The sequence below is a fragment of the Pteropus vampyrus genome, unplaced genomic scaffold (genome assembly GCF_000151845.1).
Source record: "Pteropus vampyrus isolate Shadow unplaced genomic scaffold, Pvam_2.0 Scaffold150, whole genome shotgun sequence".
In the NCBI taxonomy this organism is placed as follows: domain Eukaryota; kingdom Metazoa; phylum Chordata; class Mammalia; order Chiroptera; family Pteropodidae; genus Pteropus; species Pteropus vampyrus.
The window spans coordinates 3,675,672-3,694,330 of record NW_011888931.1 but is presented as its reverse complement, the minus strand read 5'-3'; the positions used below and the strand labels follow the sequence as shown (position 1 = coordinate 3,694,330).

General features: G+C 37.5%; 1 long non-coding RNA gene across 1 annotated transcript in view; it reads left to right on the top strand.

Moving 5' to 3' along the window:
* Nucleotides 1–3,818, top strand: part of LOC105298323 — a 47,035-nt gene extending 43,217 nt beyond the window's left edge. The window contains exon 5 of the long non-coding RNA XR_896429.2: nt 3,482–3,818. This is a non-coding gene — a long non-coding RNA (uncharacterized LOC105298323). The remainder of the gene's footprint in view (nt 1–3,481) is intronic.
* Nucleotides 3,819–18,659: the final 14,841 nt, after the last annotated feature.

The following is an 18,659-nucleotide window of genomic DNA, read 5'->3' as shown; positions in this document are numbered from 1 at the left end:
TATTTTCTTTTACCATATCATTATCTTTCTTTAGTTTCTATACTCCAATTCATAGCTTGACATTATTGGATTTGTTTTTCCAACAGTGGTAGAATTACAGTGATGGCTTCAATTCTCCTTACCTCCCTGTTTTCACGCCTTTTGCAAGTGGGTGGAGTAACTGCCCATCATCCCTTAATATTGGGCTCAGCCAGACAGATGACTCGTTTTGGCTAATAAGATGTTAGCTGACCTGACACAAGCAATGTCTTGAAAAGGGAGTCTGTGGCTTGCTCTCTGACACCTCTGCCATCGCCATAGCTTATCTTTGGGTCAGCCTGCTGGAGGTTGTGAGAAATGTGAACAGAGCCTGGTCACCTCAGTCACATCTAGTCACCTGGATCAGACAATGGCCAGCTCATCCCCAGTTGTATGAACTAGTTCCGCCAAGAACAGCAGAATCACTAAGCCAATCCTCAAGTCACCTCATATGCATGGTCTACGAACACAACATTCTCTGGCAGTGAGGGTTTGTGGCTATTTGTTATGCAGTGTTATCGTCACAACAGATAAGCATACATTAACTAAGTCCCATTTCTAAGTGACTTTCTTTCATGTTCATAAAATTTTTTTAACTAAACAGAATATGAAAATGTAATAATCTAGAATAAAAAGGTATAGACATCATTTGGTCAAATTTTGCAACTACATCAGTAATTTCCTGCATCATTGATAGTGAATAAGAAAAAGTTTCATATCTTTGTTGTTTGACAGGATGGATTCATTCATACCATGAGCCTTTCTATTAGAAAGAATAAAATCCAGAGACAGTTTGATGCTTTTCTAACTTAGAAAAAATTCAGGTAGGTTTCTTATAGAAAAAGAATTTTATTGGTTTGAAGCACAGTTAGAACATAGAGTTCTTAGACAGTGGTTCTTGACCCTGGATGCATATTAGAAGCACTGGGGGCAAGTTCTAAAAATATCCGCATCCCAGACCAACTGAATTATCATTTCTGGGAATGAGGCTCAGGCTTATATATTGTTTAACAGTTCTTCCACGTTTTCTAATGCACAGCCTAGGCCGGCAGATGCTACACTAAATAGGATGATCCATTATAGAGGAGACAGCCCTAAACATTTCAGCCTGACCTCAAAAAGTAGACTTCTTATAAAAAATTTAGCACTGAGTCACATCTATGGTTATAAGGTGCAGAGTAGTTATAAGACATGAAACATATAAACACTGACTGAGGGGACTTTTCTTCAACATAGGTAGTAGTTAAATATCTTGGGAACACTCCAAGCATTTGTTTTGATCTAGCAATTTTTACCTGCCTTATACAGTCCAGCACATACTTCAACAATCTCTTAACCTTCTAAAGCTTCTTTGTAACTGCAGCTCTTGAAGCCTGCCAGTCTCTGCCTCCCCTAAGAATGTACCGACCAGGGCTAAAACAAAGAAAAGTACATCGCCTCTTGAAATCAAAAGCTTGAGCAAAGATTATGGGTTTGGAAAACTGCAGTTATGAATTCTGCCTCCACAATAAGTTGAGCTGCTGTTTGAATACTTTTAAAGTTAGTATTGCTTGCTAGGATAGGAATTCTAGCTCCAAACTCAGATAGGCCTGGGTTCAACATATGCTTTTATCATTTGCTAATTTCAATTTCATTATTTTAAAAATAAGGGTTATGAAAGTCACTTGCTCATGAGGTTTTTGAGTGTATTAAATAATATAATGCAGGAAAATAGCTTCCACGGTTCTTGGCCCACAGTAGTACTCAATAAATGTTACCTATAATACTGATAATATTTGTTTTAATTATTATTATGTTATATTATTATATTACAGTTGATTGTATTCTGTTATATTAGGCAGCTCTTTATTATATTTGTCATTATATGTTTTCTCAGATCTTCCAGTGACACTAATTTTCTCTTAACATGGAATAAATGTAATATCTCTTCCATATGAAGAGCCCTCAAGTATTTGGAGATATGTATCATGTTTTCTATTTTGAACTTTTTCTGCTGGTTCTTTCCCCCTTCTTTGGGCAGGCTGCCTCTGTTTCACTGCACGCAGTCTTAAAGAAAAGATAAGCCAAATGTTATGTCTGGTAGGGCTGCCATAAAAAAAGGCACCACAGTCTGGGTACACAATAGAAATTTTTTTTTCCAGGAGCCTAGAAGTCCAAGATCAAGATATCAGGAGGATGGGCTTCTTCTGAGGCTTTTTTGGCTTGTAGATGGCTACCTTCATGCTCACATGACACTCTCCTTTATAGGTGTCTGTGTCTAAACTTCCTCTTCTTATAAAGACACCAGTCATATTGGATTACGGTCCACTCTAATGTCCTCATTTTAATTTAATAACCTCTTTAAAGACTCTCTAAATATAGTCACATTCTGAGGTACTGGGGGTTAAGACTTCAACATAGGAGATTTTGGGGGGAGGAGGGGATGGAGGTGAGTGACACACACAATCAGCCCATGACACTAAGCTTCAGAGTCTTCTCCCAAGAGTTAGAATCCAGAGAACAATGACCGAGGACATAAGACCGTAAGGGCTGTTTCACTGTGGCAGAGGTGTCCTGAGGGTTTTTCCGACAGCTCCCCAGGGCTGCCTGCCCTGCTTTGGTTTCTGTCATTCATGAGACCTGGTCCTTTTGCTTTCTCTTTTTTCCTATGAGCAACCCCTGTAACATGGTGATGCATTCCTTCCTTTTCCCCTGGCTTAATTTCTATTGTTTTTCAGAGTCGATTTCTATTGTTTGCAATAAAAAAACCCCTCTAATTTATACATACCCCTAAGTCTGTTCCCCAAATGTGGACTGTAGATAACTGGTGCTGGAAGCCAGCATCACCCCTTGGAAAGTCCCTGCTACCAGAACCAACAAGTTCCCAATTCAAATTGGACCTAAAGAAAACTCTCTAATTGCGTAAGTTGTGCCTTTAGATATTTTGCTTTACTATCAAATTAAATTATTTATATGCTTCATATTAATCTATTCAAAACCATATGTTGTGAAAGTTTTAAGAGAAAGTGCTCAATGGTTTTTAAAAATTCTGTTTATCACCAAAAACCCATATTAGGGACGAAGAATGTTTTTGTTTGTTTAGTTAATGATTGTGATCCATGCTGAAGACCAGGAAAAAAGTTGAATTAGAAAGAACTTAATTGAGTATAAGTCTGTGTGCAAGACAGGTGTTGCTTGAGAATAAAAGATTATAACCGAAAGTCGAATCTATAATGCTTGATTCACAGGGAATAGCTGGTGACTCTGGCAAAGAATCTTAATTGTACTCGAAGTCTGTGTTCCCTTATTTGAATGGTATTAGACTATTTTAGCTGGGCAAATGGCCACCCGGAATAAAGGTGTCATTGTCCAGCCTCTCTAGCAGCCAGGTGTGGCCATATGACTATAGGATGGGATACGTGCACAGTGATATGTACAACTTCTGAGGTTTATACCCTTCCTTCCCTTTTCTTCTTTGCCACAGGCTAATTATGGATCTGGTAGGCTTTCTTGGATTATTCAGACAAGGGCAACAATCCAGAACAGCACTATGCCAAGAGAGAGGAGCATACACATCTCTGATTTTATGGAACAGACCCTTGGTACCAGCGTGGATATTTGTGTGTAGAGAAAAATAAGCTTTTTTCTTGTTTTGGACTATGTATTTTCATTGGACCTGCAGTGATGTCTATGTCCTAACTGATATAGTGGCCATTAATATGCTTCCTATTGTTGATTAAATATTGGGGTAATAGTGAAAATGGGAATATAATCAAATTATAGCCATTGGTCGTAAGTTGTAATCAGCGTGTTCAGTGAACGAATGAGAGGGAGGGCCTCAACTTTAATAAGAAATGTTATATTATACATTTCAATTTCTTTTAAAGAATGCCAGTAAAGACTCTTTTTATGATTTCAAGCAGTTCGCTAAAGTACCATGTATTATAGTCTACTAGGTTTGGTTAATAGCCTGTTTCTAGCACTTCGGCACCAAAAATAACTTGATTTTTTAATGTTGAAGAGGGAAAAAAAGAGAATATCTTGAGAAAACCAAATTAGTACAAACAGCTCTATCACTGTGCGTATGACTCTTTTCAAACAGCAAATATTCAATTTTCCTCCATCTACAGAGGGAAAAAATAATGACATCATATTGGGCGCATTATAAAACCACATATATATGCTGTCACAGAAGTAGGAATGCTTTCCAGAATATAATACAACCAAAGAATGGAAACCATTTGCACCAAAATCCAAACTCAAAGTATACAACAAGTCTAGCTTTTGAGTGTGGTATGTTCATTGATTTACTCTTTGACAGAACACTGAAAGTAGTCTTCAGTTGAAAATTTCTCCATAATTTAAATCCAGTTATCTAGAACCATTTGTCAAAGCCGTAAAAGACTTTCTGCCAGTTCTGATGACCCATAATTATGAGTTAGAATTTTCTTATCTAGTAGAATGAAGAGGAAAAAATAAAACTGCCTGGACGTGGAACCTGATCTAACTTGTATTTCAAAAGTTAAAAAAAATAAATTACTTCTTTTCTCTAGATTTTTACATTCTCAGATTCCTTAGGATCGAGATTCTTAACTGGAGTCCATGAGTGAATTTATGAGTTCACAAGTCCAATGAAATGAGAGTCAAAAATTTGAAGATACAGTTCCATAGCTTTCATCAGATGCACATAAGCATCTCTGACCTCAAAATAGATTAAGAGCTCGTAAGGTATTGAATGAAAGATACTAAATAAGAGTTGACTATAACCTGGCTCTACTGCATTAGAAGATTAAGGCAACTTAATCTTTTGAAATGACAAAAGCACAACATCTGTTGCAACAGTCCATGGTTTTCGAAACCTGTTATTTTACTGAGAGTGTCCAAAGCCTCGCTTGCAGAGGCTGCTTAATGGAGAGGATAACTCAGGACTAGACTAAGAGTTTGATGTTTACTGCATTAGTTTCAAAGTCCAGCTGTAAATATACTATAGTTGAGAGACGGAGCAATATAATCTTTTCAAGCCTGAAAAAATAGTGATGCACAGCCAAATACTTTGAGCTGTTTGCTTGTTTAAGAAGAAATCTATTTCAAGATTTGATTACCACTAACTCAGACAACGTTTTCATCACTAAGTCCTTTCGATTCCATATCATGTGTTTCAAATTTGGTCTGCATAACTTATTTTTGTTCTATTTTTCTGTCAAAAACATTGTGGAAATCCCAGGTTATATAATTGAGGTCTTGGAGAGGCAATATACATCTAGCCAACCAAAATAAAATGAAAGCTATTATCATGAAACATGCTTAAGGAAGTCTATCCTTTGTTCTGTTAAGAGTGCCAACATTTGTGATCTTAGAATGAAGTCAAAGGAAACTAAAATGGGTTTTCCTTAATGCAACCATGTGCAAAACCACTCTTTACCATAACAGATGATCTGTAAAAATATTTGTGCATTTTTAAGTACCCATGAGAAGAAATCCATTTTCAATAAAATAATAATGCAATATTTTTATAATATACCCTAGAAACTGAAATCATTCTATCCGTTTTTTTTATTTGGGTTCCTTAGCATCCCCATTAGACAAAAAGTAAAGAGAAAGACCCTGCAGACCCTCTCTATTACAGGGCAGACATTGTAATGCTCATTTCTTTCTTCCTCCTTCTTTGTATGAGGTTGATCATGCAATTCAATTGAGTTACAGTTAGAAGGATATGTTGCATGGCTTTGATCTAATGTCTCTCTTTTCTGTAGGTTTTTAAATTTACATATGAGGATGTTCAAGGAAGAGGCAGTCGCCGATGTGCGGTTATGAAGGTAGCAGTAGTCGATGAGGAGATGGTCGGGTTGCCAATACCTGGGCATTTAAATTTCTTTGTGGAGTGACCAAGAGGGGAGCTGGACACTTTTCTGATAGCCACCTGATAGGATAAGAAAAGCATTCCCAGGTGGGGTAGCAGTGCAGAAAGGCTGACCATTACTGGACTGACTGTTTCTATGGAATTCCCACAAAAAATGCTTAATAAAGAGAAAATAAACAGCATATGGATTCTAGCTGAGGCTTCATGAAAACATCCAGGGAAAAAAAGAACCAAGGGCAGTCTTCCCAATGTACATGAAAGAAGTAAAATATTTTCTTAAATTTGTCTATCAGTGTCAACATTTTGGATGAAATATGCTGTAGAAGAAAGATTAGCTCCAGTTTGCTCAGAAAGAATTTTCCCTGCAAATAATCCTGTGTTTTTAATATGTCAGTCAGGTTTACCTTGTCAGTCAGTTCTATATGATAATTTTCAATATGATTTTTTTACTCATGAATTATTTAGTTATAGGTTTTAAAATTTCTGAATTTATCAGTTTCCTGACTATGTTTAGCTACTGATAGCATTTGCAATTTTATTGCATTGTTTTTTGTTGAGCTGTGTTTGTGGTCAAGTATAAGATCAATTTGTGAAGATATTCAACGTGTGCTTGAAATTAATATGTATTTATTTATTTCTAGGACTACATACATATAGAGTGTATATGTATACATTATATACACATATATATATTATGTCAAGTTTAATAATTTTCTTAACTCTTACTAAAATTTGATTTGCTCAATCTGTCTTTGAGAAAGGTGCTAAAATTTTTTCACCATGATCTATCATTGTATATTGTTAATTTCTCCCTTATATTTCTGCTTACTTTTTTGATGCATGAATTTTGAGGCTATGTTTTAGGTGGATACGGAATCAGAATAATTGTTTCCCAGGTGAATTTATCATTAAGTAAATCCTTAATAATGCTTTTTTGCCCTTAAGTCTGTTTAGTATATTTCAGCTTTCCTTTGTTCAATATTTATCTGGTATTGTAATCATCACTGTCCAACCACAATCCATTTATCCCTCTTCTTTCCAATAAAAACTCAGTTTTGTTCAGGTAGCCAGCTTCCTCTTACACAGGTGAAGGTTTGGTCTAAGGGCGAGTCCATTCTGATTTTTAGTTGATTGGTTATTGGGCATGAGAGCCAGTGCTAGCTACAACGAAGTGTGCTGGTACGTGGCGAGCCTCTGGGATAGTTTTCTTCTGAGCAAGAGCCACCTGAATATTGCTGTTTCTGTTATGACACCTGGAATTGCTACAATCATCTTACTACAAGCCTAAAACCCAACGCAGGGGATGACAGAGCAGAGAGATGGAAAGAACTCAGGTCCTCCAAGCAACCATTTGCTGAATTTCTTTTTGAATATCTTTTTAATTTTTATGTGAAACTTTTCTTCTAGTGCCTTATATAAACTGAATAAAATTGAGTTGTTTTGGACCCAAACACAGGGTTTTAACCTCTTAAGAGGTACATTCATCTATTTTTATTCATTTAATAATATATTTGCTCTTCTTTGATCTTATTTTGCTGTTTTCAATTTCTCGGAAATTTTTTTGGCTCTGTAATATTTTGGTATATGTATTGGTTTTATTTGATTTTTCTTGTAATTTTTGAAAATTATAATCTTTTTTCATTCTACAAGCAGTTGCCTTCAAACATAAGAAACATTCTTGATGTTCAATGGCAGTTTTGTGAAAGCAAAAATTGATGCAATTAAATGTTAGCAAGAATTAAATAAATCATTATACATATCAATAAGGTAATGTTTATAAGCAATTGAAGTGGTAATATTGATATTCACTGGGAAAATATTTTAAGACATGTTGCTAGAGGATAAAAGCAGTTTGTAAAACTCTATTTACAGCTGGCATTCCATGACTTCCTTTGGTCTATTCCTGTTCCCATTATATTTTGCAGAAATTCTGTAATATTTCTGACACGTAAATGCTACCTTTTTCTAGTTTCCACAGCTAGTTCAGGTTTTCTTCCATTTTTATATTCTTTTAGTTCTTTCATTGGCCTGAGAGATGGTGTTAGAATTAGGGTTTCCATCTTTCCTGTAAGTCTTTTTCTTTCTTTATAATGTTAAATTTCATTCATTCGTTTCCTCAATAAATATTAATGTATGCCTACTAAGTGCTAGGTATTTAAGTCTAATTATAAGGCTAGATAGTTAAGCGTAAATGTAAGATTATGTAATCTATAAACTAAAAATAAAAGGAAGAGACTGGAAGATAGAAGGTACCTAACAAATAAAAACCCAGTAGAGTAGCTTGACCATGAATGAATAACAGAGATAGCCTCTCATTCATGCATGTACTGTCTTTAACTAAACACAGTAGTTAGTAATCAGAAGAAAGTTCAAGGAAAGTAGAAGAGATTAGTAAATCGAAGTTATTTTTAAGGTATGAATCTTGCTCAGTTATTTACCAAGAAAAAAGTTCTGCCAGTTTCATACTTTAGAAAACCAATAGTTCTATTTATTACCTATGCCTCAGCTTCCTTCTCTGTAAAATGGGACTGAGTGAATACAGGTAAAATGGGGTAACAATGATATTACTATTATATATTATAATGATATTGTATATTACATCTATAATGAATGATACAGATGTATATCATTATATATGATATAGATGTATTTATTATATAATATTAATGATATTATATTAGGTATGCGGCTCTCTTGTGCCTTTAGCTCCTTTAATTCTCATGACACCCTATGAAATTGGTGTAATTATTTTTGTTTTGCAGTTGAGGTTTAGAGGCTGGCTCTAAACATTTTCTCTAAGAAATAATGTTTTTCTAGAAATTGCAAAGACCTCAAGACTCGTAATCGTAGGAGAAAAAAAATCACTGTTAATTTAAGAGCATAAAAGTGTATCTCTCACATTTATTCTCACCAATTAAATGAGAATTTATTCAGACATTATCGGGAGGACTGAATTTGCATTGAAATGTGTTCAGCTTTCTTACAAAGCGAGCTGTAAGCACAAGAATGTTTGACTCTTTCGAGATCCAGTTTAAGAGGTGGGATTCACGCCCCACAGGTCAAGGGATTACAGTAATTTAGAAGATAGATGGCCGCACAGCATCTCTTCACACCTTCTGTTACATAGAATTTGCTTTTCTTTAAGGCTGAAGGCGGAGCGATCCAGGCTAAGGTTCAGCCCTGAGATTATTCTCTAACCTGCCGTGGTTTACTACATAATAGCCTCGTGTCTGATTACTTGTCTGTTTATTCATCCAAATCGGTGCAGATTAGTAAAGGAAAATCTATTCCTGATCCTCTTCCACAGCCCAAACTAACCCAAACAAGCACTTTTCTGGCTTCTTCCCTCCACTGCCCACGTTCCCCATTGAGTGCCAGCCATGTGGACTGGGTGAGATGGAGCCCCATGTTCCAGTCTGCACATGACCCAGAGACATCAGCATAAATCCGTCCCCTTACTTGGCTCTTCAGGGATGGATATGCCTAGGCCTAAATTAATCTATGTTGTCACTACCTGGGTCAGTTCAATCAGCCTGACCTAGACAGTTTGCTTAGGGGCTGGCAGAAGACAAAGTCGTCGGAACGGTGTAGCGTGAGGAGATGAGATTTGGAATTGCTGCAGCCATTCTGCAACCCCGAGGGAACCGATCTGACAATAAAGCCAACATTCGGAAGACGGCACAGCTGAGATAATTTCAGAAAAATAGAATTCAAACCTTGATGAAACTTGACCTGAAGACCATTCTACCTTTGCAGTTACACAAAGCAATAAATTCCCTTTATTTTAAAAAGCCATTTGAGTTAGAGTTTCTGCTATTTGCAATCAAGTATATCTTAATTGATGCCGATTGTGGGGCTAGGCAACAGGCTTGCAGAGCCCTATATGAAGTCCACGACTGATTACTTGGCCACATGGTAACATAGTCAATAATATCTTTTTTTTAAAAAACTTGGGTTTTGTAAATGCAGCTGATTAACTGCTTCCTGATGTCTTTTATGTCCACCCTGAGCTGTATTATCTATCTCACTTTTGATGTGGTCCCTACACAGTTGTGACCCTTCTTTTTGTTCATCCTTGGTGATCTGGCTGGACATCTTTTCTCAGTTCCCTAATTTGCCTTTCAGAACTTTGCATAGCTCTGCTTTGCCAATTTGGCTGGCCGTTCCCTGTCCTGCACTTCCCATATAGTTTGTTCACCTGCCAGAATTGTTTGTTTAAAGAGCATCCAGCTCTTCTGGACTCTTTTCTTCCTTCCCATCAAGTCTTTTTTTTTTTTTTCTTGCCAGGGCCCTATACTTGTTAAAATTTGCTTTCCCAGAACTGATTATTTTTTCCTCATCAGTTTCTTTCCTTTTCCTTAGGAAAGAAATGTTATATATATTTTTATGACTTTCACAGAAGTTTCAATTTTCTTTTAGTTCTTTATTAACTCTACTATTATTGAAAATTGAATTAGAAATAATCTTTGCCTTATAATACATTTTATAACAAGTAATTATCTCCAGTGTACTTGAAATCTATTTCATGGTTTGTGATTGACTCATTTTCTACAAAATGCAAATATCAGGGTAGTTAGAAACCTGTCCGATCGCCACATTGGAGTATTAGGATGCCAGCCCTCATGTAATTCTGTGTGAAATAAAATAAAATAAAACAGATGTAAATATGTCTTTATATTGTTTGCTTATTTTAAAGTCACTATAATAACACATTTTGAAAATTAAAAATTAAATTATCACCATAATCCAAGGAGCCAAAATAATGACTTTTATTTCTTACAACTCCTTCCCCCTCACACGCTAGCATTACTTCCATGTGTTCTCAGAAAGGAAAAATCCAGAAGTTTAAGAGGCGGCTGCAAAATTCTTCTGAGAGGAGAGAAATGTCTTTTTAGTAAAAACAACTTAAGGATTATTTGACTGTGGAAAGATAGTCCTTAGGAGTTGTGCTGGCACGGTTCATAGTGAGGCAAAGAGAATTAAACAGCTCTGTATAAGAGAAGTAAGAAACTGTGGTAAATTATTTGTTAAAATGGCTGTAATTATTCCCCATCGCACCGGTACCCTGACATAGGCACGCTTCTTTGCAGTGTAACTTTGTACCTCACTCCACCAAGTGGAGACTGCTGACTTGCTCGGATTGATAGAATGCAGCTGAAGAGATGGTGTAACATTGTTTCTAAGAAAGCCTGGAGAGCTTCTGCCTGTTTTCACTGAACCCAGCTCAACCTCATGTGAACAAGCCCAGGCTAGCTAGCCTATCAGAGAATGAGTGACTGCATGGAGCCTAATCAAGTCAGCCCATTTGTTCTAGCCGAGGCCCCAGATTTGTGAAAGCCCAGTTATCAGAAGCACAGCCATCCTGCCGCCAACAGCAGATGCATGAGGGTGGCCAGCTGAGTCCAATCCTAATTGCTAAACAAACACTTGTTTGGAATGGTTTGGGATGCGATGAAAACGAATTGAAGCAGAAATATTTAGGTCTGTGAAGATATAGCATTATGGGGACTTGGCAGAAGTGCTGAGAATGGGGCGTGGCTGTAGGAAAGGAAAATAGGTGGTAAGGGGGACAGAGTCCAGCAAGGCAGGTGATGTTCGCGAGAGGTTCTTGATCGTGAGAATGCCTAGGAGACAGAACTGAGGTTGGCATGACAGGGTAACACTTTCTTCAGTCCTGTCCTAACCCCAACGTCTCCTACTCATATTTGCCCAGGATGAGTGGCGTTTTTCAGAAATCAAAGGAAAGGGTCTGTGTTACACATCTGATGTCACAAGGGGGTGAAAGGAAGAAGGAAAGGGGAATCGTTGTGAGTGGTGAGACTTAAGGGAATTGAATATTTAGAGGAAGCAAGCAGTGACCAGAATCATGAGATAACTTGGAAAAACATGTCCCCCTCAAGAATTCCTACACATCATGGAAGAGTGTTGAGTTCTTTCATTCTATGTAGGTTCGAGCCAATTTTATTTAAATCGTAGTGGATAAGGTCACTCTCCCACAAAACAGAGAACTTTCAGCCACTAGGAGTGGACACCAGGTTATTACACGGAGGCCCTTTCTGCCATATACATGTTGTGTATTTTCATTTATTTAGAAAGTGTAAGACGGCTGCCCAAGACTGTGTGGCACACCAGGTCAGTTATGACATCGGTAAGGAGTCATTTTCATTGCTTCGTTGCTAATTTTTTTTTTTTTTTTTAATCTAGAATCAAGAGAGAAATCGGCTCATCAACCAATGTAAAAAGCCAGGCAACAGCAAAGCAAGTATGAAGTTAAAATAGAATTCCTGGAGTGAAGGGAACAACGCAAGCAAGATGTGGAAGCAGGGCAGTCCAGCATATTTGAGGAAGAGAAACAGTTTAGTTTGGCTGATTACAGTGCGCAATACTTTGAAATACCATATGATGTATTTTTCCTCCTTAGTATTTCCAGAGTCGGGTTTTTTTTTGTTTGTTTGTTTGGTTAGTTGGTTGTTTTTAAAACCCTGCAGCCTTCCCTCTATTAAGCCAAGAAGCTGAAGATGATTTTTACAGGGAAAGGGAGCTGGAACATTACCCAAAACAAAGAAGTCCTTGCTCGGCTTCGAGTTTCAAACCAGATTTTTAAAATCTGGTCTGTAGATAAATAATGGCCTCAAAAAATTCGACTTTTCAAGCAGGAATAGAAAATCTTCTCAGACCTCTTAGAACGGAGTTTTTATATAAAGAACTGAAGTTCGGCGGGTTCACCTCAGAAAAGGATAGAATTTGAAAAAGTTCCTGCCACACAGAGGAGGGTGGAACTCCTCCGTTTTGGCAGGAGTGCCTGGGAGTATAAGGAAGAGAAGGGAAAGAAGTCTCCATGAATGCTTGGCCTACTTGGGAATTTGAGGGAGATAAAAAATATTAGAGAGAGGCTGGAGCGGGGACCAGCCTCTCAGAGAAGTTCCAGTGTCAGCGAAGCACCATGTCTGGCCTAGCTGAAGGAGGTGTCTAAGCTGATGAACTCAGGGCACCCTCATCGTCCCCCTCCACACGGACCTGTGGTGCTGGGAGAGCAGCCAGCAGGTCCCGGCCACCCTGGGAGGGCCCTGACGTGCTGAGAAGACCCATCCAGATGTCAAGTAGGCCAGGGTTCCCAGATGAAGCTGCAGAGGTGGGGGTCTCTTGACTAGGATCCAGGGATGACAACAGGCATCAGCACAGGGACGGCATAATACCCAAGCACCAGCCACACAGCCTCGGCCACCAGCACCAGATGCCCAGTGACTGGGAGAAGCCATGCTCCCTGCAGTGCTATAGGGCAGAGAAGGCTGGTGATGGGTGAGCAAACAGGGCAATATAACTTACATGGAGGTTTCTTCACGTCTCCCAGGCTGCTCCTCACCCACAGGTGCCAACGGGGAAAGGGGATAAGGAAGGGAACATTCCAGAACCAGAGGAACTCCAAAAGCTGTAGGAGTTAACCCAAGGGAACTATTTTAAATCGAGAGTGGCTAGACACTTTGGCAAAGTCAAGTTTTTCAGCCATCATTGGAAAGACATGTAAAAATGAAAGGAAATTATGTAGAATTTTGTACATCTGAGTCAACATATGTGATTTTTTTTTTGACCATGTAGAATATATTTGAAGGAGAATAGTGAGAGAGAAGACAGGGGAGGTAATTTGAAATTAGAACACTAAAGTTTTCTTTGAGGGAAGGGAAATCAAAGACATTTATGTTGACTCCCCTGATCTCTGAATAGAAAGACCAGGACTACATCCGATAATCTAAAAATAAATTGAAAGTTTTCTCCTGGAGGACATGTGCTGAGTGAAATATGCCAGTCTCAGGACAAATACTGGATGATTCTATTTACATGAGGTATCTAAAAGAGTCAATCTCGTAGAAGTAGAGAAACCAATAGTGGTTGCCAGGAGCTAGGGGTGTGGAGAAAATGGGGAGATGTTCAATGCGAAGAGTGTTCCAGGTATGCTACACGAGTAGGTTCTAGAAATGTCTTGTACAACATATCACTTATGGTTAACAATATTATATTGTGCACTTCAAATTTGTTAAGAGAGTAGCTCTAGTGTTAAGTGCTCTTAACACACACACACACACACACACACACACACACACACACACACATGCACAAGCCACACAAGGAAACTTCATCTTTTATTTTAATATTACTTTATATTAGTTTCAGTTGTACAGCGCAGTGGACAGACATCCAAACAATTTACGAAGTGATCACTCAACCAGGCCAGCACCTGCCTGGCACTATGCATAATTATTACAATATTATTGACCGTATTCCCTATGCTGTACTTTATATCCCTGTAACTATTTTGTAACTGCCAATTTGTACTTCTTAATCCCTTCCCCTTTTTCACCCAGCCCACTCACCCCACCCCTTCCCATCTGGCAATCACCAGTTTGTTCTCTGTATCTATGAGTCTGTTTTCCTTCTGATTGTTTATTTCGTTCTTTAGATTCCACATATAAGTGAAATCATATGATATTTTGCTTTTTCTGTCTGACTTATTTTACTTAGCATAATACCCTCTAGGTCCATCAATGTCATCGCAAATGGCCAGATTTCATTTTTTTTATGGCCAAGTAATATTCCATTGTATATAGGTATCCCCTCTTCTTTTGGTTTTCTTTGGATAAATACCCAGAAGTGCAATTGCTGGGTCAAAAGGTATATCCATTTTTAATTTTTTCCGAAAATTGTTCCATATTGTTTTCCACAGCGGCTGTACCGATTTGCAATTCCACTAACAATGTATGAGGGTTTCCTTTTCTCCGCATCTTCACCAGCACTTGTTTTTGATTTATTGATGATAGCCATTCCGACAAGTGTGGGGTGATATTTCATTGTGATTTTAATTTGCATTTCTCTGATGATTAGCGACCTTGAGCATCTTTTCATATGCCTATTGGCCATCTGTATTTCCTCTTTGAAGAAGTATCTATTCAGGTCTTCTGACCATTTTTTAATTGGATTGTTTGTTTTTTGTTGTTGAGTTGTATAAGTTCTTTATATATTTTTGGATATTAACCCCTTATCAGATGTATCATTAGTGAATATCTTTTCCCTAACAGTTGGTTGTCTTTTTGTTTTGTCGATGGTTTCCTTTGCTGTACAAAAACTTTTTAGTTTGATGTAGTCCCATTTGTTTATTTTTTCTTTTGTTTCCCTTGCTCAAGGAAATATATCTGAAAAAGAAATTCCTGTTAGTAATATCAGAGAGTTTACTGCCTATGTTTTCTTCTAGAAGTTTTATGGTTTCAGTTCTTACATTTAAGTCTTTAATCCATTTTGAGTCTATTCTTATATACAGTGTAAGAAGATGGTCCAGCTTCTTTTTTTTTTTTTCCATGTATCTCTCCTATTTTCCCAACACAATTTATTGAAGAGACTGTCTTTACTCCATTGTTTATTCTTACCTCTTTTGTCACATATTAAGTGAGCATATGGGCATTGATTTATTTCTGGGCTCTCTATTCTGTCCCATTGATCAATGTATCTGTTTTTATGTCAGTACCCTGCTGTTTTGATTACTGTAGACTTGTAGTATAGTTTGATATCAGGTAGTGTGATACCTACAACTTTGTTCTTTCTCAAGATTGCCATGCCTATTCAGGGTTTTTTATGGCTCTATATAAGTTTTAGCATTATTTATTCTAGTTCTGTGAAAAATGCCATTGATACTTTGCTAGGGGTTGCATTGAATCTATAGATTGTTTTGGGTAGTATGGACATTTTAACAATGTTAATTTTTCCTATCCATGAGCATGGTATATGCTTCCATTTATTTTTATCTTTTTCAATTTCTTTCTTTAATATCTTATAATTTTTGGAGTACAGGTCTTTTGCCTCCTTGGTTAAATTTATTTCTAGGTATTCTATTTATTTTTGATGGGATCATTTTTTAAATTTCTCTTTCTGATAGTTCATTATTGGTGTGTAAACATGCAACCGATTTCTAAATATTCATTTGTATCCTGTTACTTTACTGAATTTATTTACCAGTTCTAATTGTTTTTTGGTGGAATCTTTAGGGTTCTCTCTTTATAGTATCATGTCATCTGCAAGTAATGACAGTTTTACTTCTTCCCTTCCAATTTAGAAGCCTTTTATTATTTTTTTTCTCATCTGATTGCTGTGTCTAGGACTTCTAATACTATGTTGAATAATGGTGAGAGTAACCATCCTTGTCTTGTTTCTGATCTTAAGGAAAATACTTTGAGTTTTTCCCCATTGATTATAGTGTTAGCTGTGGGTTTGTCATATATGGCCTTTATTATATTGAGATGTGTTCCCCCTAGTTCCACTCTGCTGACAGTTTTTAACATTAATGGATGCTGGATTTTGTCAAACGCCTTTTCTACATCTATTGATATGATCATATGATTTTATCCTTCATTTTGTATATTTGGTGTATCATGTTAATTGATTTGCATGTATTGAGCCAAACTTGCATCCTAGGAATAAAAATTGATGGTAGTGCATAATATCTTTAATGTGTTGCTGAATTCAGTTTGCTAATATTTTGTTGAGGATTTTTGAATCCATGTTTATTGGGGATATTTTCTTATAACTTTCTTTCTTTCTTTCTTTCTTTTTTGTAATGTCTGTGTCTGGTTTTGGAAACAGAGTAATCCTGGCCTCATAAAATGAGCTTGTGAGCCTTTCCTTCTCTTGACTATTTTGAAATATTTCAAGAAAGACAGGTGTTAATTCTCCTTGGAATGTTTGGTAAAATTCACCTGCGAAGTCATCCAGTCCAGGATTTTGGTTTGTTGGGAGTTTTTTGATTACCGATTTGATTTCATTTGTAGTAATTTGTCTATTCAGATTATCAGTTTCTTCTTGATTCAGTCTTGGAAAATTATATGTTTCTAGGAGTGTATCCATTTCTTCCAGGTTTTCCAATTTGTTGGGAGGAGAGTTCAACACAGGGACAGTGGTGGCTGTCCTTCTAGCTCTCGCCCTGAAGCTACACAACTCAGTATCTCCCTGCATGTCTGTGGTGCCTCCTGAGCTACTGTCCCTCTGCCTAAACCCAAGGTGAGTGTCTATGGGATTAAGACCATGTACAGGTCCTTTAAGAGGATGCCTCAGTTTTCAGCAGACTTCCGGATGGATGGAATCTCCATTGATTTTCATAGCCAGATGTTCTGGGGGCTCCTCTTCCCAGCAAGGATGCTCCGGGCTGAGAGTCCAGTGTGGAGCTGGGACCCTTCGCTTCTCAGGGGGTACCTCAGCAGTCAAGATATCTCTCCTGATTCTCAACCACCACACATGGGTATGGGTCCAGCTCCTTTTGCATCTCTACCCCTTCTACAACTCTCTATATGGCTTCTTCTTTATATCCTTAGTTCTAAGAGTTCTGTTTAGCTAGTCTTCAGATGGTTCTCCAGGTTGATTGTCCTATAATTTAGTTGTAATTTTGATGTGATCATGGGAGAAGGCAAGCACAACCTCTACCTATTCTACCTTCTTGATCATAACCCAAGAAATTGCACACAAGAAAGCTTTGGAAGGTGTTGGGTATGTTTATAACCTTGATTATGGTGCTAGTATCATGGGTGCTTGCATATATCCAAATTCGTCAAATGTACACATTAAATATGTGCAGTTAATTGTATGTATATTAGTTAAACATCAATGGAGCTGTTTTTTAAAAAAGACTAAAATGAGGGTTTTATAATGCTCATAAGGAATTCCTCATTCCTTCTTTGAAACATCAATTCTCTCCCTAAAGGGCATAAATAAGAAATTTCTTTTCTAAAGAAATTATTAACAATATTATCCAAAAATGAAAATCTCACACAGCCAGAGTACAGGGAATGTCCATTTGAGCAATATCTTCAAAAGAGCTCTGAAAAGATGGACTACAAGGATTTGCTAGAGCACATCGGTCTCACACATCTGTCTTGCACGTTCATGATACAGGCAGAGAAAAAAAGACTCTCCTTTCCTTTGCACCTTCGTGTTTGTTGTTTTAGCTCATAATTAGTTCAGTTTAAGAGAATAATCCAAATAAACTGACCTCCGAGAATACAATGTGTTAGCTTGTCTTCTGTTTTAAATCAGCCTTGGCAGCTGTTTATTGCTTCAAACAGGACAAAATAATTAAGGTGATCCCTTAATGTTTTACACCTTGCAAGTGGGGCTTTAGGAACAGCCATCAAAGCTTTAAAAAGCAACACATTTTCTTCAAAGCAAAACCCGAGTCTAACTGTGAGATCCTCTCCATGTGCACACAACATTCGAGCAAGATGAGGTTTGGTTAGGGCTACCTTTTCTCTGCAATGGAGGGGAAGACTTTGCAGGAGCAGAGAGTGGCATTTGCAAGCTGTCAGGGAACCAGTTTCACCATCTTTATGGGCCTATTTGTATGGAAGTTTAGGTTATGTCCACAATGCATATTGAGCAAATTCTAATGGCAGCTCTCACCAAAGAAATATTTCTCACAGCTCCAGCACAAACTTTTCAGAGGCCTTCAGACTCTTTTGCTTTCTAAAAGTACTGAATTGTATACAGGAGTTGCAGAAAACTCACATTTGCCCTTTAGCACAACTTAAACATCACACAGTGGAACGGATGAGAGTTATGCGCATTTTTTAGTCCATTTTGGTACCGTTAGTGGCATGGTTGTAAGACTTTACTATTTTTCCAAAAGTATGACTGTACCTTCTGAAATGCCTAATTTGTACCCGCTGAATCACTCACTGGGAGAAGTTGGCTCATTCAGAATTAAAAATATACTGAACTGGCTGAAGAAACTTGAGGGGATTCTTTGTCTATGAGTCACTGACTGTGAAAC